Below are 25,289 nucleotides of genomic sequence, written 5' to 3' on the forward strand. Positions count from 1 at the left end.
TTTCACAGGTTCATAGCTGGAGAGCAATTCACCTCAAGATAAATTATACCTCAAGTGTCACCAATACCTGACCTATTTAAATGAGATCCTTGACCTAAAGTTAATGCTGGAATGAGTTAAAACTTTAGGCTATTGGGACGGAATGGGGACATTTTGCATATGAGAAAAACGTAAACTTTAAGGGGCGAGGGATAGAATGCTAAAAATTGCATGTTTGTGTCCTCCCAAAATTTTTGTGTTGAAACTGAATCCCCAGTGTGATGGTATTTGGAGTTGGAGGTTTGGGGAGGTAATTACATCATGAGGGTGGAGCCCTCATGAATCAGATTAGTCCTTTATGAAAAAGTCCCCAGAGAACTCCCTCACTCCTTCTGCCATGTGAGAGCACAGTCAAGAGACAGCCAAATACGAACCAAGAAGCAAGCCCTCACCAGACTCCAAATCTGCTAACTTCTTGATCTTAGGCTTCCCAGCCATCAGAACTATGGGAGAAAAATGTTTGTTTTATATATAGGCCAACTAGTCTATGGTGTTCTGTTAGACCAGCTTGAATGGACTAAAACGCAGACAGAACAAATATTAAAAACGGTAATGACCAAAAATGTCTCAAAATGAATGCCAGACACCAAAGTTCAGATCCAGAAAGCTCAGAGAACGTCAGGCAGGATAAATACTAGAATATCTACACATATACATATCATTTTCAAATTACAGAAAGTCAAAGATAAAGAAAAAATTACTGAAAGAAGCCGGTGGGTGGAGGGGGGGAAAATATGTTACATATAGAGCAGTAGAGATAAAAATTATATTTGACTTCTTCTCAGAAACCACGCAGCAAGAAGAGAGTGGAGTGAAATAGTTAAAGTGGTAGAGAAAAAACCACCAACCAAGAATTCTATGTCTTGCAAAATTTTCCTTCGATATGCATCATTATAAATTTGTCTAAACTCATAGCAGGTACAATGCGAAGTGTGAACATTAAACTATAGACTTGGGGTGACAATCATGTGTCAATGTCAGTTCATCAGTTGTAGTAAATCTAACACTCTGATGAGGGATGTTGACGATCGGGGAAGCCACGTATGCGGAGAGGCAGAGGGTATATGGAAAATATCTATACCTTCTGCTCACTTTCGCTATAAATCTAAAACTGCTCCATAAGAATAAAGTCTTTAAAAAGGTTTTAAAATGTACCACTCTCTGGAAGAGAAAGACAGACTTCTACAAGATTTTAAAGTCACATTTGAAAATAAAAATATTTGGTATAAATTGTGCGCTGTGCTGTAACAAAAAATTCATGAGATATTACTTTTTTCCTGCTATAAAATCAAGAAATTAAGCATTAGATTAAAAAATAAAATCCTTAGCCTGTGTCGTGTAAACCTTGACAAAATTGATAAGATCTAATAACTTAAAAATTTTAAAACCTCTGTTACTTTTGTCATTACAGGCATACTTCATTTTATTGTGCTTCACAGTTACTGTGATTTTTGTAAATTGAAGGTTTTTGGCAATCCTGTGTTGAGCAAGTTCATTGGCATCATTTTTCCAACAGCACATACTTACTTCTTATCTCTGAATCATATTTTGATGAAGTTTGCAATATTTCTAATTTTTTATTATTATATTTGTTATGATGCTATGTGATCAGTGATCTTTCATGTTACTATTGTAATTAGTCTGGGGGCACCATGAATTGTGCCTATATACGACAGTGAACTTAACCCATAAATGTTGTGTGTGTTCCGACTGACTGACCAAAACGACTGTTTCCCTGTCTCTCACTCTGTCTTTGGACCTCCCTATTCCCTGAGACACAGCAATTTTGAAACTAGGCCAACTAATAACCCTACAATGGCCTCTGGCTGTTCAAATGAAAGGAAGAGTCACATCTCTTGTCTCTTACTTTAAATTAAAAGCAAGAAATAATTAATCTAGTGAGATATTCATGTCAAAAGCCAAAATAGTCAAAAGCCAGGCCCCTTGAGCCAAACAGCCAAATTGTGAATGCAAAGGAAAAGTTATTAAAGGAAATTAAAAGTGCTACTCCAGTGAATGCATGAATGATAAGAAAGCAAAATAGCCTTATTGCTGATATGAAGAAGATCAAACCAGCCACAACATTCCTTTAGGCCAAAACCTAATCCAGAGCAAGTTCATAACTCAATTCTATTCTACGAAGGCTGAGAGAGGTGAGGAAGCAGTAGAAGAGCTTGCAGCTAGCAGAGCTTGGTTCATGAGATCAAGAAGCCGTCTTCGTAACATAAAAGCTCAAGGTGAAGCAGCAAGTACTGATGTAGAAGCTGCAGCAAGTTATTTAGAAGATCTAGGTAAGACTATAAATGAAGGTGGCTACATTAAACAACGAATTTTCAGCACAGATAAAACAATCTTATATTGGAAGAAGATGCCATCTAGGACTTTCATAGCTAGAGAGAAGAAGTCAATGGCTGGTTTCAAACCTTCAAAAGACAGGCTGACTCTCGTGAGAGGCAAATGGAGCTGGTGGCCTAAGTTGAGGGCAACACTAATTTACCATTGTGAAAACCCTAGGGCCTTTAAGAATTATGCGAAGTCTACTCTGCCTGTGCTCTATAAATAAAACAACAAAGCCTGCATGACAGCACATCTGTCTATAGCATGGTTTACTGAATATTTTTAGCCCACTATTGAGAACTGCCCATCAGAAAAAAAGATTCCTTTTAAAATATGACTGCTCATTGACAATGTTCCTACTCACCCAGGAGCTCTGATGGAGATGTACAAGGAAGTTAGTGTTCTTTTCATGTCTGCTAACACAACATCCATTCTGCATCCCATGAATCAAGAAGTAATTTTGACTTTTGAGTCTTGTTATTTAAGAAATACATGTCATAAGGCTATAGCTGCCATAGATAGTGATTCATCTGATGGATCTGGGCAAAGTAAATTGAAAACCTTCTGGAAAGGACTCACCATTCTAGGTGCCATTAAGAACATTTGTGATTCATGGGAGGAGGTCAGAATATCCACATTGATAGGAGTTTGGAAGAGGTTGATTCCAACCCTCATGAATGACTTTGAGGGGTTCAAGGCTTCAGTGGAGGAAGTAACTGTAGATATGGTAGAAATAGCAAGAGAACAAGAATATGAAGTGAAGCCTGAATATGGGACTGAATTGTTGCAATCTCATTATAAAACTTGGATGAGCAGTTGCTTCTTATGAATGGGCAAAGAAAGTCATTTCTTGAGATGAAATCTAATCCTGGTGAAGATGCTGTGAACATTGTTGAAATGACAAAGGATTTAGAATATTATATAAACTTAATTCATAAAGCAATGACAAGGTTTGAGAGAATTGACTCAAATTTTGAAAGAAGTTCTACTGTGGGTAAATGGTATCAAAAAACACTGCCTACTACAGAGAAATCTTTTGTGAAAGAAGAAGTCAACTGATATGGTAAACTTCATTGTCTTATTTTAAGAAATTGCCGCAGCCACCCCAGTCTTGACCACTCTGATCAGTCAGCAGCCATCAGTATGAAGGCAAGACCCCCCATCAGAAAAAGATTCACTCACTGAAGGCTCAGATGATTGTTAGCAATTTTTAGCAATAAAGTATTTTTAATTAAGTTATCTACTTTTTTAGATAATGCTATTGCACATGTAATAGGCTATAGTATAGTGTAAACGTAACTTTCGTATGTACTGAGAAACCAAGAAATATGTGTGACTTGCTTTATGGCAATATTCACTTTATTGCACTTGTCTGGAACCAAATCCACAATATCTTCAAGGTATGTCTGTATATAATTATTATTCCTATATTTCTGAATTTCTGAATTGCTTAGTTCTGTCTTCACAATTGACCTAAACATATGTAATAAAACTCAAAATAATGTAACCATTAATAATGATATTATAAAAATTCCCACAGTAAATAAAGGAATCACTAAGAGGAGGAAGTGTGGCATTGCGGAAAGAGCACAGGCTTTGTAAATAAAGTTCTGGGATGAATACCACCATTTACTCATTCATTCATTCATAGCACCTATTGCCATTATATGTATCTGTTTCATGCGGCATGTGTTAGGCATGGAATTTATAATCTATTTAGGGATACAGATATGAAACCTACAATTATATAAATAATTTAATTACAAATTTAAATTTGTAAGTAACTTCAAGTAGGAGTATAGGGTACTATAAACATCTAAAAGTAGGCTCTAGCAATTAAACAGAATAAGGTAGATTTATATTTTCTAGCCTTGAAAATCTTTTGCACTTTAAAGTTTAAATACACTATTAAAAAACTGCAAAATAGTATGTGCAGTATGATTCAATTTCACTTAAATAAATAATTACATCAAAATTTCCAACAATATTATTATATTAAATTCATAGAAAAAATTGTAGTAATACATTGAATTATTAACAGAAGTTATCTCTAGTATTCTTGTTAAATATATTTATAATGACTTAATTGTTTACACTGAGCATATATTACTTTCATGCTCAAAAAATAAATAAAAATGCAGTTTTGAAATAAAATCTAGGAACATACAACTGCAACATCAGTCTGGCCCCTGAACATCTAGAAATGCCCAGCAAAAGCTTTTATTAAACTGGTAAAAAAGAAATACATTAACAAAGAAATCTAATACTCTTCAAAAAAACAAAGAAGGTTTTAAAATATTTTAAGTCAATAAATTATTTCTTGTATAGTACAAATTCAAGATTTGGTATCCATCATTAAGGATAATTATATTTTTCCATATAGAAAAGAGAGAGAATACATCCTATCTCTTAGTTTTCAGAAACATTGAAATAATTAAAAATGATTTAGGCTCTCACAAAATAAAAATACATTCAGTATTTATTATGAACAAACTCTGTACTGTGCTATTGGGAAAATTTTGCTAAAAAAGTTTATTAACTCGACAAATATGAATTGGGTACCTACTCTGTACCAGGTCTTGGGGGTTCAGATGCAATGCTCTGGGGATTCAAAAATGAAAAGGACATAGTCCCTGCCTTCAAAATACTTTTGATTTAGTAATAGAGACAGACACATAAATAGTTTTCTAAATATATTACTGAAAAAAATCAAATAACCATAGAAAATTTTTAGATCTAGACAAACCTAAAGCGTTAGCACATACTTCTTCTATGGAGTTGTCACAGAGCCATACACTTTACAATCACGGAAACTAAAGAGCTTGCATAACTTCCCAAGAAAACAGAATGAGCTTGAATGGCAAAACCATCAAAACAGAGAAAAGCCAATTTAGGCTATGGAACAAGAAAAAGGAGAAAGATACATTTTGCTCAAATGACTGTCATACTTATAAAGTTTGGTAGCTCTTTTGAAAATAGTCACTTTCTGGGCTTTATGTAATAATCCTGAATACTGAAACAGTTTAGCTCCTGACAATATAAACCATTCTAAGAAAAGTTCATATTATCTCAGAATAGTTCTGCTTTTCTCTTTTTGTCAGTTTTTCTAGTGGTGACTGTGGTAACAAAAAAAGCCTTAGATCCATAGTGATAAGATAAAGTGGTTATTTTTCTTTCTTGGCAGTCAACATGAGCATTTACATTAAGAGTCCACTAATAAGCATTTTCATTAGCAGTGTAATGCAACTCCTTTGTAATGGTGTTTGGGAACAGAACTAGCTTTCACTAAGACATTCACCAATTCATCTGACCAACATTTTTCTCTCACCTACAATATACCAAATAATTATTGGGCACTGGTGGTAAGAAATTAGGAAGGCATAGTCCAGGCCCTTGAATTTACACAGATGCCTGTTGTATAGGCAACAAATTTCCTATAATCTGGCATTTTATGGTTGGTTAATATTACTAATCATATTTCATTGATCATATAAACTTCATTTCTTAATCATTTAATAAATACATATGTTCTTTTTTTTTCTTTTTTGAGTTGGAGTCTCGCTGTGTCACCCAGGCTGAAGTGCAGTGGCGTGATCTCAGCTCACTGCAACCTCCGCCTCCCAGGTTCAAGTAATTCTCCCGCCTCAGCCTCCCAAGTAGTTGGGACTACAGGTGTGCACCATCACACCTGACTAATTTTTGTATTTTTTAGTAGAGATGGTATTTTGCAATGTTGGTCAGGCTGGTCTTGAACTCCTGACCTCAAGGGATCTGCCCACCTCAGCCTCCCAAATCGCTGGGATTACAGGCTTGAGCCACCGTACCCAGCCTCTATGTTCCTTTGAAGTACCCAGAACTATGCCACAGAAAAGTGTGTAAAAACAGACATAGCCTCTCTTCTTAAAGATCATGTAGTTTAGCTGGAATAGAGGGAGGCAGAAATAGTCAGTTTCCTAAATATTTTCCATTCTTCTTTCTTCCCTTCTAAAAGACTAATTCTTGTCTAGGGAGCAATATGTCCAGCCCAGAAAATAAACGATGATTAGTCTAAGCCCATGGTTCCCAAACTGTGTGCCCAGCCCTCAAGGGTGCTAAAGTAAACTCACTGGGGGAGCTATAATATATTCAAATTTTCAAGGGAAATAGGGACTTAACCTCTGGCAGATAGCATGCCCACTATTAGCTTGGGGTGATTCACAGTTTCCACATTAGACCATGCTACATTTCTTTAGAATATTATGTCATTGCAAAGCTGGGTTTTCAGTGGTTGCTGTGATGAAAAGCAAGCACTGTCTGGCAAGACACAGGGTGGCACCATCCAATCTGAGTCCAAGGTTTGAGAAGTTGTAGAGTGCCCAACAGGTATATATAGCCCAGTAGTAACTGTGGTTATCTAAGAATGAACAAGGTATTACTTTTCTTTCAATTTATGTGTCATAGTTCAAATGCTTATTAAATTGTATATGGAACTTTTATGTATTTCTTTTGGTACCATGAAAAAAATTAAGAACCCAAGGGAGTTGTGCACCAAGAAAGTTTGTGAAACTTTGGTCAAAGCCAATCATGTCAATCCTGTTTCCTGCTTCCCCAGCTTTCTTAAATCTAGGGGTAACTATATGCTCAATTATGGCCTAAGTAGAAATCTGCTGCATACAGATTTCATAAGGGTATATCTGCCATAGATAGTGATTCATCTGATGGAATCACTCAGTGGGGCAGGGGAGGAGGGTCTGAAAGAACATTTGCTTTCCTGATAAGAGAGCAATGGCAAAGACTATTACTTGTCTTTCAATAGTCCAATTCCTTTAGAATCCTCGAAGTTTCAGCTAAAGGCCACATATTCCAGCCTCCTTTCCTACTACCTGGGACAAACTGATTAAGCTCTGGCCAAAGGTACATGAGCAGAAATGATGCACAGAAATTCCGGGTCATATTCTTAAAAGGAATGGGCATGCCTCTACTTCTTTTCCCTTTTTAAATAAAGCCCATTTAAATAATTAGCCTTAAATACACATAGCGAGTATCAGTAGAACTGAGATAAGCACGTCAGATTGCCTTATTTCTAATCCACTGCTCTTTTTATATACCACACTCATTCAGGTCTTGGAACTAGCTGCAGTGTAATTTTATATTCAATATGCTAATATGATAAGTTCTCTTTGATATGATGGCATATTGTTGATTCAAAATGATAATGTGAGAAATTGACATTGTTATGATGATAGACCATAGTGTTTTTGTTAAGAATCAAGATTTAGTTAGTGGGTCATTTGAGTTTGTTAACCTGTAGAGCTAAAAACTAACTCGTGATAGGTTTCTTCTTCAAGATGCAGGTCATGTGAGACTTGGACAGTTCTACGACTAGGAATTGCATAAAGGTAGAGCATTAGCCATCACTCTGTGAATGAGGGTTTCTATTAGGGTAAGAATATGAAAAACATTGCTTTTTATGCTCTAAGATGCAGGGAGTTCTTGTTTTACTTTACATTAAACAGCTCAAATAAACATGACATACAGAGACATAAAAACAAATGAACACTTAAGGACAGACACAAATAATAAGATTATAAAATAGCAAAAGATTTTATAAATAGATTAGCAAGGACTGAAAAATCATATCTGAGATAGTTTACTTGGTAACTAAGTTGTTGGGAGTTTTGTAAGAAAAACAGTTAAAGGAATTTTAAAACAGAATACATTTTTATTTCTTTAAAAACATATGACAAAATTTCTTCTGCCATCTGCCATGCTCAGATTTATACCACATTATAAAATGATTTAATTCCCTAAAGTACAAAAAAGAATGGCTGAATCTCCGAAGAGTTGATAAAGATTGAAGATGTTTATAAAGCATGCTTATGTATACTATTTCAAGCCATCTACAGGACTTGAGATAGGAATGTTTAGTGTTTGCAAAGCCATAATCACTGAGCCAGACTTTGTGGTGATCCAGAGATCCTTTCATTTCACAGAACTGTCCTTGATGGCTTCTCCCAATAAAGATTTACAACCTTATCTGTTGGCCGTGGCAGTATGAGAGGATCTTCTTTCAGTACATATACTAAAGCTTCATTGGAGAAGCCACCCTTAGGAAGTACCTGGGACAAAAAATAAAGGAAGATGATGATCACTAACATTTTCTAGGAGTTACATTTTTAATATTATTTCCTATTAAAATTAGGTCTCTTATGTCATGTGGAAGACTACTTCATGTAACTAATTTTTTTTTTAAACACAAGGTTGAAAGCGAATGTATGGTGAATTTATCTAACAGCTAGCTGAAAAAACAGGGACATCCTGCCTATATCTGTATAAGGTATCATATGAAGAAAATACAAATGAGATTCGATGAACTCGATGTAGCAGAAAAACAAATGTGTGTTTAAAACAGACACTTTAAGGGAAAAGTACCTAGTCTCATTTGTTTGCATCATAATAATATTAGTGATTCCTTTCTGAAAATGGCTTTGTATAAGTACATTAATTCTCATAAGTGTGAAGCAATCCCACTGGAATGAAAAGAAGTTCTGAGTGAAGAATTGAACAGAAATTCAATAACTGGACTAAATATCAAAGGTACTAAGAAGCTGGATATCTGATCTACTGAATCCTACCACTAATTTTCTGCTGTCTTCTATCTCCATTCTCCTTCCAAACCTGTGAATAGACCTAGACATACTAACACTTTACATTTCTTTTTTTTTTTTTGAGTCTCACTCTGTTGCCCGGGCTGGAGTGCAGTGGTGCTATATCGGCTCACTGCAACCTCCGCCTCCCAGGCTCAAGTGATTTTCCTGCCTCAGCCTCCCAAGTTGCTGGGATTACAGGCACATGCCACCATGCTCGGCTAATTTTTGTATTTTTAGTGGAGACAGGGTTTCCCCAGGTTGGCCAGGCTGGTCTCAAACTCTTGATCTCAGGTGATCTGCCCACTTCGGCCTCCGAAAGTGCTAGGATTACAGGCATGAACCACCATGCCCGGCCATACTAACACTTCCTACATTTTGAAACAGAGAGGGGACTTCAGAAAATTAGCCTCATTCATTAATTCCAAAAATTGTTGTTTTGTAGCATGTAGTTTGCTGCTTGGTTTTGGTGCCTTTCTTTACGCTGCTAAAGTGTCATGTACTCTGTGGAATTCAGCATTCAGTGTTTGTCAAGTGACATATAAGATGAATTCATAAATAAAAACCTCTGATCAAAGATTAAAGAAATAAAATAAGAATAGCAACAAAGACTTCTTTCTTTGTGAACATTCACCCATATTATTAATAATAATATAATTGTTAACCCATAATAAGCACCCAGGGAAACTATAATTGGTATAAAGAATAAGATAATTATATAAACAACTATAAAATATGACAGAATATAGGAAGTGAGAAAGTATTACAAGAATTAATGAGAAATGGGATGGAGGGCTCACTGACTAAAAAGTACTACTCTTCTAGCTGGCTAGGTCAACTTTATCACCATCCTTTTCCTCAAATTCATCAGGGTTTCCAAGCACTCTGTTTCTCCAATTTCTCCCTCTTTTTATTTATCCTCGCCCCTTACTTTAGTTCCAGTACATCTTCAAGCCTATGGGTCATCAATCTCTCTTTTGCTAATATCTCAATTTCCCGTGTCCCATTATTCATGTCACACAGCATCTGGCTTTCCACAGTGGCCTTCTCTCAGTTCTTCAAATGTTCCTTGTTCACTCCCACCTCAGGGCCTTTGTATATGTTGTTCCCTCTGCCTAGGACACTCTTTCATGTCCTTGCATTCCCTTAATCTGCTCCCATTTCACTTAGCTGGACTCTTCATTCTTCAGGTCTCTGTGTAAACCTCACATCAGGAAAGACATTCTTAACCCCCAGCCTAAGGTGTAGCCTTCTAAACGCCATGCACAGACCCTTGGAAAATGCGTGAAACTTGAAATTAGTTATCAATGCCACTTTTGTGTTGGATTATAACCTCCATTAGAGTGGGTAATAATTCTGTCCTAGTTATCGCTAAATCCCCAGCATTAGTTTATCACTTGATATACATTAGGCATTTGATAAATATCTGTTCCATAAATGAAACAATAAAAGGAGAGGGAGACCCCACACATTCAGCTGGGATGATCAAGGAAGGATTTATGGAGGAGAAGGAGGCCTGTGAGACAGGCTTTGGGCAATGTACACAGTAGTGATAAGCAGTGGGGATAATTGGTGCTGAGGCCTGGAGACAAGCGAGTCAGTGGATGCCCAGGGAAGAGTGGAAGGTTCATTTTGGCTGTAAAGGATGGACCATTAAGGCGAGTAAAGGAAAAGATCGGGCTGGAAAAGAAGGTAAGCATAATATGGGGAAGGCAGGCCTGTTTTGGAAATCAATACTTAACTTTGTAGTTGATGCAGAGACAATAAAGGAATACAGTTCATAGGCCAAGCAAAAGAGGAAAGAGAATGTATATAGAAAACTTATTCTTGAACTCACAGTGATACTACAGACAAGAAAAAATGGCAAAAGCCTAAAATGGACTGCTGACTGCATGAAATAAACAGAAAAGAAAAGAAGTGATAGAATTACACGTTTAAGATGGATTGTATAAAGAATAAAATATTTAACTAAAATATTTGGGGGGAGGCAGGAAAAGACATAAACCAGCATGCCTCTTGAGGTTCCTGTGAGAGTAACTAGAAAGAATGGAATAATCTAGATGTATATATGGTGAGGGGAAGGAAATAATCAGTTTATTTTGTAACATTATTGAGCTAGATTTTTAACGTTTTATCTAGAATATAGTAATACTGGGGTAAACACTGTAAATCGGTGGCTGAAGATCAATGCAGAATTTCTGCTCTAATGAGATATTATATTTACATTTCTGGTAATTTCCTTAGTCTGTTCACATGCTTGTATACTATAAAAGTATGTTTAAAAAAAAAGACTGCTTCAAGCCATGAATAAACAGTGTGTGTTTTCCTGGAGAAATAATTGTATAGAAAATTTGAGGCAATAATCACCAACCTACTTAACCCCCTCCTCCAACTTAAAAGTATTTTTATATTAAAACAAACAGAAATGTATTATGGAAGAGAATATAAGATTCACATGGATTTTTAGATAACACTCTCAAATTCCAAGAGATTTTGTATTTGGCAAACTGCTTTAGGGTCTACCTTCCTTGCCTCAATCTCCTACCCTTCAGTTCAAGTTTATTTTGCTAAATAAATTATCTAAATAGCCTGTCCACATCTATATTGCTAGCAAGTGGCAGAGCAAAAATTTTAAATCAGATCTCTCTAGAGCCTGTACTCTAAACCACTATAGTAGACACTATCCAATAATTAAATGGTCTTTTAATTTTAGTTAATATTATATTTAGCTTTACTTACCAAGTAAATGACAACATAAGGCCAAATGCATGCAGCAGGTACTTTTCAATAATGAATTAGCAGGGGCTCCAAGAATACAACAAGAGAAAGTGATTTTTCACAGTGCTTGAGAGGCTGAAGATGGGATTATCGCAGAGAGAAAAAGGTTAGAGTGGTGTTTCCTTAGTCCACTACTCACAAATTAGATGGTTATGTTACATATTCTTTTAAGACACAAGCCATCCTCCAAACTTACAAAAAACAGAGAGTCTACATCATTTTCCTGTTCAAAACCTTGAAAGCACAGTTTAGAAAGTCCTTCACAATCTGGCTCTAAACCACCCTCCAGCAACTAATCCCCATAGAATCTCAGCTCCAAATACATCAGACAATTAATTAATTAGTTAATACAATTAAAAGTCTTCCTGAAAAGGCAACCTTAACATAAAGACTTCAGGATAAGAAAGAGTTGTACAGATTAAAGGAATGAAACAGGGTTGGGAGGAAGAGAATTCCATGCAAGAACATGCAGAAACAACATCCCATAGGTAGAAACAGCGAGGCCCCTGACAAAAGTTCATTCAGGGAAGATGGCAGAGATGAAGCTGAAAAGGCAGGCAGGCAGAAGCCAGAAAGAGGACTTTGCAAGGCCCATGCTCCAGTGGGCCTTCCTTTTAGGGAAATGGAAAATCAACAAAAGATTTTAAGAAAGGAGTGGCATGCTCAGATCAGATCTGTGATTAAGAAAGTTCACTCTAGATACCCCTTGGAAATCATATTAACACACATTGTGTACCGCCACTACTACTTCCAGATGTATGCCCTCTACTGACTTTTACAGGTAAATGTGGAAACTGATTAAGGGGTTTACCTAAGAAAACTAGTTTTGCACTCTCAGATTTCAAAATACAGTAATGAAAAACACAAAGGCTTTCCTCTTAAAATCTTGGAGTGCATGTTAGGGTATTCTTTAAACTTTGGTAACCATAAGAAGCAAATCACTTTGGAGTACTCCATTTTACAAATGTTGCATAATATATGAAATGTGATATTACAGCATTACTGATCCACTTTATGATGTTTTAAAAAACGTACTTATTTAAATACAGAAATATGATCAATGAATACAGAATTATATAATCACCAAGAGAACTTACTAGAGTTTTCATAATGGTCTCTTGGCTCTTCTTCTGCTGATATTGGCACCAAAGAAATTAGGTTATAACTATTGTTTCTTTTTGTGGCTGAAGAGACATTTCCAAGTACAGAATGAATGGAGTTCATTCAGAAGCCTTGCAAATGGGCTGTGGCCCCTTTTTTAATGCATAATAGGCCCAGCAAGGATATTTAGGACAAAATCAAGTTTTACTTTTAACCAGTTGACAAGGTCTTCACATTTTAAAGGAGCTCCACACGCTAGATTTACTTAGGCTTATCTGTTCTTTCATCACAATTTCTATAGAAGAATATTAAGGATGCCAGAGAGTTGCCCACTTAGGGAAGGCAGATAGTTTTTTTTAAAAAATAACAAGATAAATCATATGTTGCTTAAAACCTAAATTACAGAGGACATAGGAATTTCCAGTAGACTAAACTTGTCACAGTGACATGGAACAATAATATTTGAGGAAAAAAAAAAGAGAAAAAGAGCTTAGTAGAGAAGCAAGTCACTGGGAAAGGGAAAAAGCTTAAAAGTCATGCATATTTAAAGAAAACTAATGTTTTGTCATTGTTTCAGCCACATCTGAGTACATTAGAATTCAACGTACTTAAAAAAATGTTTAAAGGCAAAACATACAACAGTTGGGAGACAAAGTGGTTGTAACCCACTTCCTCCACACCCTCTTGATACTTAACATTGATACTTTGTGTGGTCTTTGGCTTATGCAGTATCCTGTCTCATTATGACTGGACTATTAAGAATCAAGTAACTGTCCCTGGGCGTGGTGGCGGGTGCCTGCAGTCCCAGCTACTCAGGAGGCTGGGGCTGGAGAATCCCTTGAGCTCAGGGGCTCAAATCTAGTCTGGACAACATAGTGAGACCCCCTGTCTCTAGAAAACAAACAAACAACAACCAAAAAAACCCAGACACAAACACACAAAAGAATCCAGAATCAAATAATGGTCATCAACAATACAATATCCAACTGTAGTTCCTTTTTTTTTTTTTCTTAAACGCACAGAACAACCTTTTGAAGGTGCCAAATTTAAAGATGGTAAAGTAACAGAGAAGTAAACTGTAACCTAATTGCTATGGCTTCAGAATAACCCAGTCAAAAGATTTTCAACATGAAAGGAAAGGAATTTAAATTAGTTGCCTTTGAGTTCAACATTTAAAGGTTCTGCATTTTTTTACCTACTTTAGCAAGGGAACAAATATATTCCTAGATTGGTCCAGGGGTGTATCTCCCCTTCTCAAAGATATTTGCAGGTTGGACTACAGAGGAGATACAGCAACCCAGTGAAAACAGTAGAAGCAAGACAGGTTCTTGGCATCTGCTTATGCTGCCACCTGTATTTCTGCCCACGTTGGCTCAGGCCAAACAGTACAGCATCCAGTGGATGGCTGAGGGACCTGTGTCTTCCACACTTCGTTCACCAGCAGGGAGTCATTATTACTCCTTCACATTGGGTCTTTGAAGCACTTGATAGAAGCTCTTCTTAATGGAAATACTGAGGATTAAAGAACAATTCTGAGACTGAATCATTCTGTAGGGAAAGAAACACAATTGTCTAAGTCAGGGGAAACCATCTCTGACAGATGTTCTGCTAAAAGGAGACAACTCCTCTTTTCTACATGATTCTCGAGGGCTAAAGGCTGCAGAGAGATATTGCTAATTAATTCCTTCATGTTTTCATGAAGGAAATATTTATCAAACATATCTAGAGCCATATTTTATGATATAAGTATTGTTTAGTTACTGTGTGTATATTTTAAGCATTTTATTATATAATAATATATACTGTGGAAGTAATAGTATTTACCTCACTGGGTTGTGGAGAGTATCTAACTCAGTGAGTTGTGAGATAATAAACATAAAGTGCTCATAAACCATAATCCTGGTGCATTGCAATTGCTCAGTAGATGGTCATTCATGTTATTGCTGTTATGGAAGCTGCTAATGTAAAGCTTTATTTCTGGGTCCAGAAAGAAGTTGCCTTTAATGGAGATATCAAAGGCTAAATAGTAACACTGACATTTGAATAGGATCTGGAAAAAAAGAGAAATTTTTGACTCAAAGGGATTTATAAGGTTTTGAATCATCCTAAAACTTCAGATTGCTGGTATGCTGTGGAATTCCTGAAGTTTGTAAAGAGACTTGCACTTTCAGGAATTTAGGCTTCGATGTTGAATTAGGAAATTTGAATCCTGGCTCCATTACTTATTCTTTGTATACTTTAGCTTTCTTATGTGTGAAATAAGGCTAATAATTCTACCTGCACCTCAGAGTTTTTGAGAGAACAATATATGTCAATACTTAAAACAGTGCTTGGTACTTAGCTAGACATATCTCAAATCACTACCATTATGATCACCAAATGGCAGAATTGACAAATGGGATTTGTGTCTTGCTGCCTCAGATTATCTTTGATTTTCTGTGCTCTTTGATGTCTAAAATAATTTTTATTCCTATTACTCTGTAGCTAAATATTCTAACATGAGGCAATTACTATCCTTTCTGTTTCTAAATTGGAAGGATATCTTACAACACAATATTGCAAGGAAAATAACCACACATCAGTAGGTTCAAAGAAAAGAAGAGGCGAAACCATTAGGAAATGAAGCCACCTTGTCCATCTTAGGGGATGCTCACTCCTATCCTTCATTTTGCTTCTATCAGCTCTCAGTTTTCCCTCCTTCTACACTGTGCCTCCAGTCTTAGTCTACATGACATTTAAGCCAAAAGTCATTCATAACATTTGTTTGTTTGTTTGGCCTCTAAATTTACATTCTTGAGAGACTCCTGGTGGCTTAGTTTGCCCTCTAATAGATTGCTATGGTAACACTTGTTTCCGTTTGTCTACCACTCTCCCTGCATCCTCTTAACTCCAATTTCTGATTAAAAGAAAAAAAAAAAAGGAACCACCTGTTTCCTGAGCACAGAGTTAGATTATTGAATCAAGTTGGCTTACACAGATCCTTCGAATTTGAGTCTTAAGTGGAGGTGCCTTGGGGTGCTCTGGGTCAAAGAGTTCATGAGTTCTCAATGCTCGAGTCCTCAGAATTGTCCTGGTTTCTAACCTCCTGAAGCTTGCTTGTTCAGTGATACCTTTCTGTGAGCTACTCTAATTAAATTCTCATGTTTAAGATGGTCTCTGTTGCATATGCACCTTTCTGCTTTTTGCAACCAAAAAAAAAAAAAAAAACCTATGTGGCTGTGTGGCTGAGTTCCCTTGGGGGAATTTAATCAGCTATCAGCTTTGGTCAACTAAAGGCTTATGCAAGACAAATTAATCTGGAGGAGATGTTAAGGGTGGTAAGTAATTTGATATATCCATAACAGGGGAAAATGGTAGTTATAAGAAAAGAATCAGACTTGTGTCTACATCTACTACAGTCTTAGCAGAATATAACAAACCCCATTTAATTAAATTCCATTTAAGTCAATAGGCATTACAATTAGGCATTCACTAGATAAGCACTTGGGGGATATTTAGATGGGTAAGGCTAAAATTTTGCTCTCAAGTAATGGCTAGTCTGGGGGAAGACTACATGTACACATATAAATATAATACAAGGCAAAATATGCTGACTACTGTGATAAGATAAAATAAAAACACTTTGGGAGGTCGAGGCGGGTGGATCACGAGCTTAGGAGATCGAGACAATCCTGGCTAACACAGTGAAAGCCCGTCTCTACTAAAAATACAAAAAATTAGCCAGGCGTGGTGGCGGGCGCCTGTAGTCCCAGCTACTCGGGAGGCTGAGGCAGGAGAATGGCGTGAACCTGGGAGGCGGAGCTTGCAGTGAGCCGAGATCACGCCACTGCACGCCAGCCTGGGCAACAGAGCGAGACTCTGTCTCAAAAAAATAAATAAATAAATAAAAACATAGAGGAAAGAACAATTAATTTGGGTTATAGCATTAGCCAAACAGGTCAGCCTGCTGAAAGATTCAAATAGCATGTTGCAAACCACCAATACAAAGAAGAGAAGGAGCCCTTTTAAAGAGCTGTGGCGTTTTGAGATCTTCAGTAACATACAACTGGAAAAAGACTCCTCAGGTTTGTAGGCATTTGAGAAATATTGCTTTCTCACTTCTTACCTCATTTAAGTACAGGTCTAAGTCAAGGTCTGTAGAGGTAAAAATCCTTTCTTACCAATAAGTGAGTCCTTCCCTAACCCTAGTCTTGGGCTGGTAGGAAGTATCCCTATTCAGTGTCCCATTTCCTCACCAAGACTGTTTTCCATTCCTGAGTTAGTTCAACGAGGGGAAAATCTGGATTAATGGCCCCCACGTCTTTGAAGTCAAGAAATGTACGTTATTTTTCCCAGATCTTAAATCTGGTGACTCAGCACAAATTCTAGCCTTGCATGTATCCCTCAACACGACTGAGTAACCATTGCATGAACAATGACCCACGGACACCAGTGTAACCCCTGCCTCCTCACCTCCTCCACTGGCCCTGCAGAACTGAGATTCTGCCTTTTACATAGCCCTTTTGCCTGAGAACAAGTTATCCTAATTCTTGGCAGTCTTCTCTCTGGTTATGGCAGTGGAGTCTCTACCATGTGTTTTAAACCCTAGTTCAACAAGCAATTCTGTTAGAACCCGACTAATATCCTCCTTACAATGGAGCAGGTGTTGGCAAACTTCTTTAAAGAGCCAGATAGTGTATATTCTAGGCTTTGAGGGCCAGAAGGTTTCTGTCACAAGTATTCTGGCATTTTAAGTCCTAAAGCAGCCATAGACCACATTTAAATGAATGGGTGGAGCAGTATTCTAATAAAACTTCACTTACAAAAAGATGCAATGATTTGGTCCTTGAGTATAGTTTGAAGACCCCCTGCTTTTGAGCATCACTGTTCATGCATTCAGAATTCCTTATTACCGTGACCCATCTGTTTGCGAGAAAGCTCACCTTAATCTTTCCCAATCCTCCTTTATTTGCAAAGGTGTAGGCTTGCCCATCTCACAGTTACAATATTCAAGACGTCCATGTACCTTACTTCAGTTCCTGGTATACTCCAGAGCCCACATGAACATTTATGTGTACCCTATCATTCCATGTAGAGCCAAAGTAAAAAAAGAGAAGCGAGAAGTAGTGGTATGTATATAGTTATTAGCAGTTTGAGGGGGAAAAAAAAAAGAAGGGGGAAAAAAATAAAATAAAAAAAAACAGAAAATAGCCTAAAAGAAGTAACTGTTGCTTCTGGAACAAGAGAAAAGGAGAAAAGTTATAAGATAACGATCTGTTATATTCTGCAGGGAGCAGAGATACCTTGGCCAAAAGTAAAGAAAATTGTTTGGGTAACTCTCTAGACAATGAGAAGAAAACTGAGGCTCATAAAAGTTAAATGAGAGTTCCACATAGTCCTGTTAAGGAATTCCTGCTAATTATATTCATCTTGAAGCAAAGGTAGAAGACATATCACAATATCCCAAATTGGAAATCTAAATATATTTTCTGAATAAAGTTGTTAAATAGAGTGATTTTTTTAAATGTAGTAGTAGGTGTAATAGGAATTTGTAAGTGGCACAAAGCACAATAATAACTGCTATTTAGTTAAGTGATAGTGTAGTGGACATTTTTTTCTGATTCTACCATCTAACATTCACTCCCCTTTCTTTTGGTAACACTATCAACAATTTTCTTTGGACAACCATGCTTCTTGTGCCTTCGGTCCCCCTGCTTTGGATTGAACTGAAACTATCCGATTTCAGGGACAGGCATGTGATCTAGGTTTGGATAATAAAAATATTGAACCCCCGTGGATCTACAGTTGTTTTAGGAATAGAAACATGCAAGTTTGTCTCATCAAAGTGAGGCCAAGACTTCCATAGGTATTTCGGGGAGAGCTGCTCTTTTTTATATTAGAAAATGGCAAGATGTAAGTTTAGAGTTGCTAAAAGATGACATTAGGAAATAACTCCTTTGACAGTTAAAGCAAGTATTAAGAAAAATAGGCTGTAGAAATGCAGAGACCAAGTCCTGAGAATATTGTTTGAACCCTTAATATTTTAGTAATGAGTTAATTTTTTAGCCAATTTTCTTTTATAATTCGTTTCCTCCTTCCATTATTCTCTCCTTCCATCCCTCCCTTCTTTCCTTCCCTTTTATCCCTGCAACTGAGAGTTGTAAAAGAAAGTAAAATAATACAACTTATTTTATGTGAGTATATATATAGCTTTCCTTTAACTCATAAAACAATCCTATGGGTGGGTATAATTACTCGGTCAACTGAGGAATTGCATAGTATGCCGCTGGTCATGCTATGCATAGTATGCAATTCCTCAGTTGACTTCAAAGCTAAGATTCAACCTCAGGCCAGTATGACTCAAAGCAAGTGATCCTCACTATACGCCCTGCCCTCAGGTAAAAAGTCCTCTAAGGGAACTAAGCTTTTAGGTCTCAACAATTCATATCTGCTTCTAATTTAGGGGCCATCTCTATACTAGGGGACTAATGTGATGATAATAGACCAACTTTGGCCAGTGTTGTGAAAATAAATGTACTTTTGAAAACGCAGTGACTCCTTGACAGGTGCCCTTTAGAATACTGGTGAATGGCTGCTGTAGAAAAGTCATTTCTGAAAGGTATTTTTATGAGGCAAACTGCATTTTCCATTTTTATCCCATACCTAATGTCAGGGGTATGTTCTAAGAGAATACTTTTATTCTCATTCATTCTGCAACAAACATTTAGAGATATTTAGAGCTTACCAGGCACTGGAGAAATGTACTGGGCTGCCTAGAACAACAATTTAGACCAACATTTGCATGCTTCCATCCCAGAAACACTTGTAGGTCCAGGGTGGTTCAATATTTTGATTGTCCAAACCTGGATCATCTACCTATCCCTGGAATCAGGGATGGTTTCAGTTCAATCCGAAGGACAGGAAGGCCATCTTAGATTGATAAGCCATCTTATGTTCCCAGTATCTGTCTGAAATAATTATATCCTGAGAGCTTTCGTAGCGTGAAGCTTTCTTCTACATGTAAAATTTCACAGGGAACCGCGTTTTTCAAACAAAGCCATAAGAACCTGAAAGACAGTACAGAATAGTGATTAACAGGGCTGGCGCTGGAGTTCAAGTCCCATCTCTTCTCAACTGCATGACCTTGAGAGAGTTATTTAACGTCTCTGCACTTCATTTTCCTTGTCTGTAAAGTAGGAATGATAATAGTAGTACCGTTATTGTTAGTTGCCCATCCTTCCCTAAGTTTCTTAACTAAATGAACTACTGACTTGCTATCTGGTTTTTAATTTGAATATTAATAGATTATATTCACTTATATTGTGAATAAGTGAACGTTTCACTTATTTCTCTTACCTCTGTCACAATCTTTTATGCACACACATGCAAATATGCTACATAAATTAGCTCTAAAAATGAGCAACTTGTAATACATGCCCAACACTGTAATGTAAGTTAAGTGATATTTTATTAGGGAGCAACCAATGATTTTTATCATATAAAATAAATAAGGAAATTTATCAAGATAGTTTTCATCATAAAATATATTTTTAAATATCTTCCTTCCCAAATTTTCTATTAAATTTGACCTAGCCATATGACTTACATAAATTATATTAGCAAAACTGAAGCCAATTATCTGAAACCATTTAAAGTATGGCTAATTCAGAACAATAATATGAGTATCATTTACACAATGTTATAGTGTGTACACACATATCTGTCTTTCTATGTAGCTTAGGGGTGGGACGACAGACTGAGGCAATAGGGAAATCTCTCAAGTTAGTTTAGAAGTCAGAGAAATTTCCCTTTGCCCTTTTCATCAGAATAAATTAGAACAGATCATTGGAATCTGTTTCAAACAAATAAAAACTTTCCTAGTGTTTTTAGAATGCAAAGACTAAAATGTCTAAATTGTCACACAGAAAACCATACAACTCAGATTCCTAACACAGTTTTATGAATGAAGAGCTGAATCACTTTGTTATGTACAAAGGACTAGATAAATGCCAGAGAATTGCTATAATCCTGAGGATTAATTCTTTTATTACTATTTAACTAAGTTGTCCCAGTGGTTTACCAGTTCAAATGTAACATTAAATGCTATATTGTATGTTGCTCCATACTTGATTTTAAATGAATCAAATGCTTAATTACAGTATTTGGAATTTTTTGTTATTTTTAAAGGCTTTTTAAAGTTTTTATATACTTGATAGTAAGCTGAACACTTAGGTTAGCTTCAGTTACACAATTGTAAGATTTTTTATTGTACAATTATTCTTTTAGAATTGAAATTTATACCAATTTTTGCATGCTTCCATCCCTTAAACAATTGTAGGTCCCGGGAAGGAGGGTTCAATATTTTTATTGTCCAAGCTTAGATCACATACACACCCCTGAAATCAGAGTACAGACAGCTGATGTTCAGAGTGTAGACAGCTGTCTAAACAATAAGAACTCTATGTATCAGGACAGGTGCTGTTATTATCCTCCAAATCTACAACACAAGTGTTGATTTATAAAAGATTTGGAGGGATAAGGCCTAAACATTAAAACAACAAGCAAATATCCCAGTAAAACAAAGCTGCAAATTTCAATCTATTCCTTACACAAGAATCAACTATTCAATGAAAAATTTCAAGAAAAGTATAGGGGTTGTCCACTACTTTGGAAGTATTTTGATAACACGTAATAATATCCAACTCTGGAAATTTATCACAGCTATAAGAAGCTCAAGGTACCACTTAAAGCGTTACCAAGAATCACCTAGCATATTTCCAAAACCTGAAAAATCAACTTAATTTACAAATTGTTAGACTATGAGTTTCTTCAAGACATGGACCACATTTCTCCTCATGGTTTGCTGGTACCTTGCACAAATTAGGCACTGAGTATATGAAGGAGCATGGCAGATTGAAGTCCTACACCTACCAGAAGAAAGGCCACACACCCCTGTAGTCACATAGCTCCATCCTATTGGCCGAAAATCAATGGCCAGATGATCAAAAGTAGTGGTTCCCAATTGGGGATGATTTTACCCCCCAGGGGTATTTGGCAATGTCTAGAGTCATTTTTGGATGTCAGAGATGTGCAGGGATGCTGTCATCTAGTAGGTAGAGGCCAGGGATACTGCCAAACATCCTACAGCACACAGGACAGCCCGCACAACAAAGAATTATCTGGCTGGAAATGTCAGCAGAGCTGAGGTTCAGAAACAGTGATCTAAAAGTTAATTGAATATTTGGCTGGGCACAGTGGCTCACGCCTGTAATCCCAGCACTTTGGTAGGCCAAGGCAGGTGGATCACTTGAGGTTAGGAGTTTGAGACCAGACTGGGCAACATGGTAAAACCCCGTCGCTACTAAAAATACAAAAATTAGCTAGGCATGGTGGTACATGCCTGTAGGCCCACCTACTCAGGACACTGAGGCATGAGAATCGCTTGAACACAGGAGGCAGAGGTTGCAGTGAGCCGAGATCATGCCACTGCACTCCAGCCTGGGTGACAGAGTGGGACTCCATCTCAAAAATAAATAAATAAATAAAATAAAATAAAAATAAAATAAAAGCTAATTGAATATTCATGACGGCATCAGACAGTCATCCAGAGCGGAACTTACTAAAATACACCTTGTTTAAGTTAAAAAAATTTCATTGCAAGATTCAGCACTCACCTTCCAAAAGAGAAAAGCTGCTGGAATGAAAATGTGGAAGTAGAATGAAAAGGCTTCCATTTTCTCCCAACAAACACAATTTTTCATACATCTTTGTGTTTATCACCACATGTGATATTCAGGAACTGTGGAAGAACATAAGTGATAATGATATGCTGATACATAAGGAGTCTCATGTCACCTAGAAAGTAGATTGACTTTTGTTAATGAGACATTTAAAGAGGTCAAATATGGAAGGGCTAGATTTGTATTCAATATCTGGCATAAGAACAGTGAAACAGGAAAGGTAAAGGTGGTAATGGTAAAGGAGGTAGTTAACATCTTTTATGACCTCTCAATCTGCCAGATACAATGCTACAACACCTTATGTGTATACTCATTTAACTGGTAAGATCTATCAATCTCAGAAGTTAAGTGTTCCAGAAAGAATATGATTTGATCTTTTCTATAAAAATTGTACTATAACTTCCATTTTACAAGTCTCACTCCTCCACTAGACTGGGACCTTCTGGAACCTGCCCTCTAGAAGGTCCCAGTCTAGTGGAGTGGGACTCGTAAAACAGACTGAAAAAGTAGAAGTCCTAATGATGTCTTATTTATCATTAAGACTCATTCATCATTAGGACTCCTACTATACCACCAAATAGGCGTTTCATTAGAGATTTATTAAGAGAATAAGAGTAACACTGTGCAACAAAACAAAAATCTAGGAGAAACCATCTAAAGTCCTCCAAATTCTAAGGAGAAGAGAGGTTATCATGTCTAGTCTGTGAGTTCTTCCATGAGCAAGATACTTCATTATCTCTGTATTCACAGTTACTAGTGAAGAGTCTAACACAGAGCAGACACTTAATGAGAATATTTTAAATTGAACTTGAGACTGTAAATATTTTCAAGTGTTTCCAAGAAAGGGAAATGTGGTCTTCTCCTTTACATGGATCTTGACTCAGCAAATACAATTACTTCTTTTTCTCACGTGTACTTGTTTACAACTCTTGTGTGGTTCCTGCCGTTTACTGTCAGCTCTGATAACAACAATGAATGGCACTCAGACAAGGTCAAAGGGAGGCAATATTTTGCTTGAGCGATTTCTTCATTCAGCTATATATGTCAGTGGGGATGCAGAGTGGGTTACATAAGTAATGACAAATACTCCTTTCTTAATTCTAACACAGAGATCTACAGCTGCCCCATTAGATTGTTGCCTTATCTGGGGAGCCATCCTGTGGTGCTGCAGTGGATACTGTGGAAAAAGGAGGAAGCAAAGAAGTGGAAACAAGATAGATGTGCCAAGGCAGAAACTACATTCCAATTTTGGTATATTATTCAGATACCACCATCAATCAATCCTCCTGATGTTTTATCAATGAAGACAAGACTTACATCTCTTCCCTTTTTTAGCCTTTCAAGAAAGATCTCACTAAACTTCAAACTCAACCATATTGGCATAATAACAGCAACTATTAAGAATTTGCTTGCTTGTTTTTGACTTAGAAAATATGTTTTCTTCATTATCTCCATGAACTAATATTTATGAAGTACTGTCATGTATTGTACATGCATATCTATCATATACTACTCTGAGAAAGTTAGAGAAGTTCCTGCCCTGTGGGGTTTTTTGTGTGTATTGTATGGAATGAAGGAGAGTTAAAAAAAAAAAAAAGGTCATATTCTCTCCCTCTCAAATGTCTTAATCAAAAATATTATAGCTGGGCACAGTGGCAAGCGCCTGTAGTCCCAGCTACTTGGGAGGCTGAGGCTGGAGGATTGTTTGAGCCCAGTAGTTCAAGGCCAGCCTGGGCAACACAGTGAGACCCTGTCTCTAAAATATTATATATATATTATATAGTAATATATATATATAATATAGTAATATATTATATATATTATATAGTAATATATTATATATATTATATAGTAATATATTATATATATTATATAGTAATATATATATATATATAACTGTAACTTGACAATATCATAGATCTGACCAAACCAAATGATAAATATATACCTCAGAATATGGAGTGGGTGAGTAAACATAAAATATCACTTTCACAGTTCTTTTAACACAAATGATTTATAAATTTATTGATTCTAAGATGAGAAAAAAAGTGTGCCTTAGATAAGCTCTGGTCACCTAGGGTCAGTTTCCAACAACAGATTGCTTCTCAGTGTACTACCCAATGGTGAGAAGACCCCAAAGTGGACAGCCGGAGAGCTGCAACACATGCAAAACACTTGCAACCCTTCTTGTTTTCTTATTTTTCCTGTTTTCATTGGCAGAATTTTTTCCCTGCTCAAAGCAGAGCTGCAAATGAAAGCAGCTGCCCAAAGTGGAGGAAGTTCAAAGACCAGAGAAGAAAGAGGTGGGGGTCAAATGAGGAAAACAACGGAAGACAACATGAAGACTATTGGCAACTCTGCCTTGTACGAAAGTCTAAAGCAGAAAACACACTTGTGGACAGATGGACTGATGGCAGCTTTGGGCAAAGTGATGTACCGATATGCTTTCAAGTGACTTAACAACTGAGTGTTATATTTTTAAACAGACTTGAAAACTTATAACAATCCAAAGCAAGAAATTCTAAATATTTTCATCTGAACTTCTGATGGTCACTTTTTTTGGTTCCTGTCATATATTCATTCATGTTTCTGAATCATGCTACAGATGAAAATCTATTTAAAGTTATTGCATGAGTTTCCTTGGCTTTCACTACTTAAAGATTATCAGGAAAATACAGGTGTAGTTATT

At 36.6% G+C, this 25,289-nt stretch overlaps 1 pseudogene; it reads left to right on the forward strand.

Annotated features, from left to right (window-relative positions):
- Positions 1-1,854: 1,854 nt before the first annotated feature.
- On the forward strand, positions 1,855-25,055 carry LOC129057877 (tigger transposable element-derived protein 1-like; annotated as a pseudogene).
- Positions 25,056-25,289: the final 234 nt, after the last annotated feature.

Source organism: Pongo abelii, chromosome 1 (assembly GCF_028885655.2).
Source record: "Pongo abelii isolate AG06213 chromosome 1, NHGRI_mPonAbe1-v2.0_pri, whole genome shotgun sequence".
NCBI classification, from domain to species: Eukaryota; Metazoa; Chordata; class Mammalia; order Primates; family Hominidae; genus Pongo; species Pongo abelii.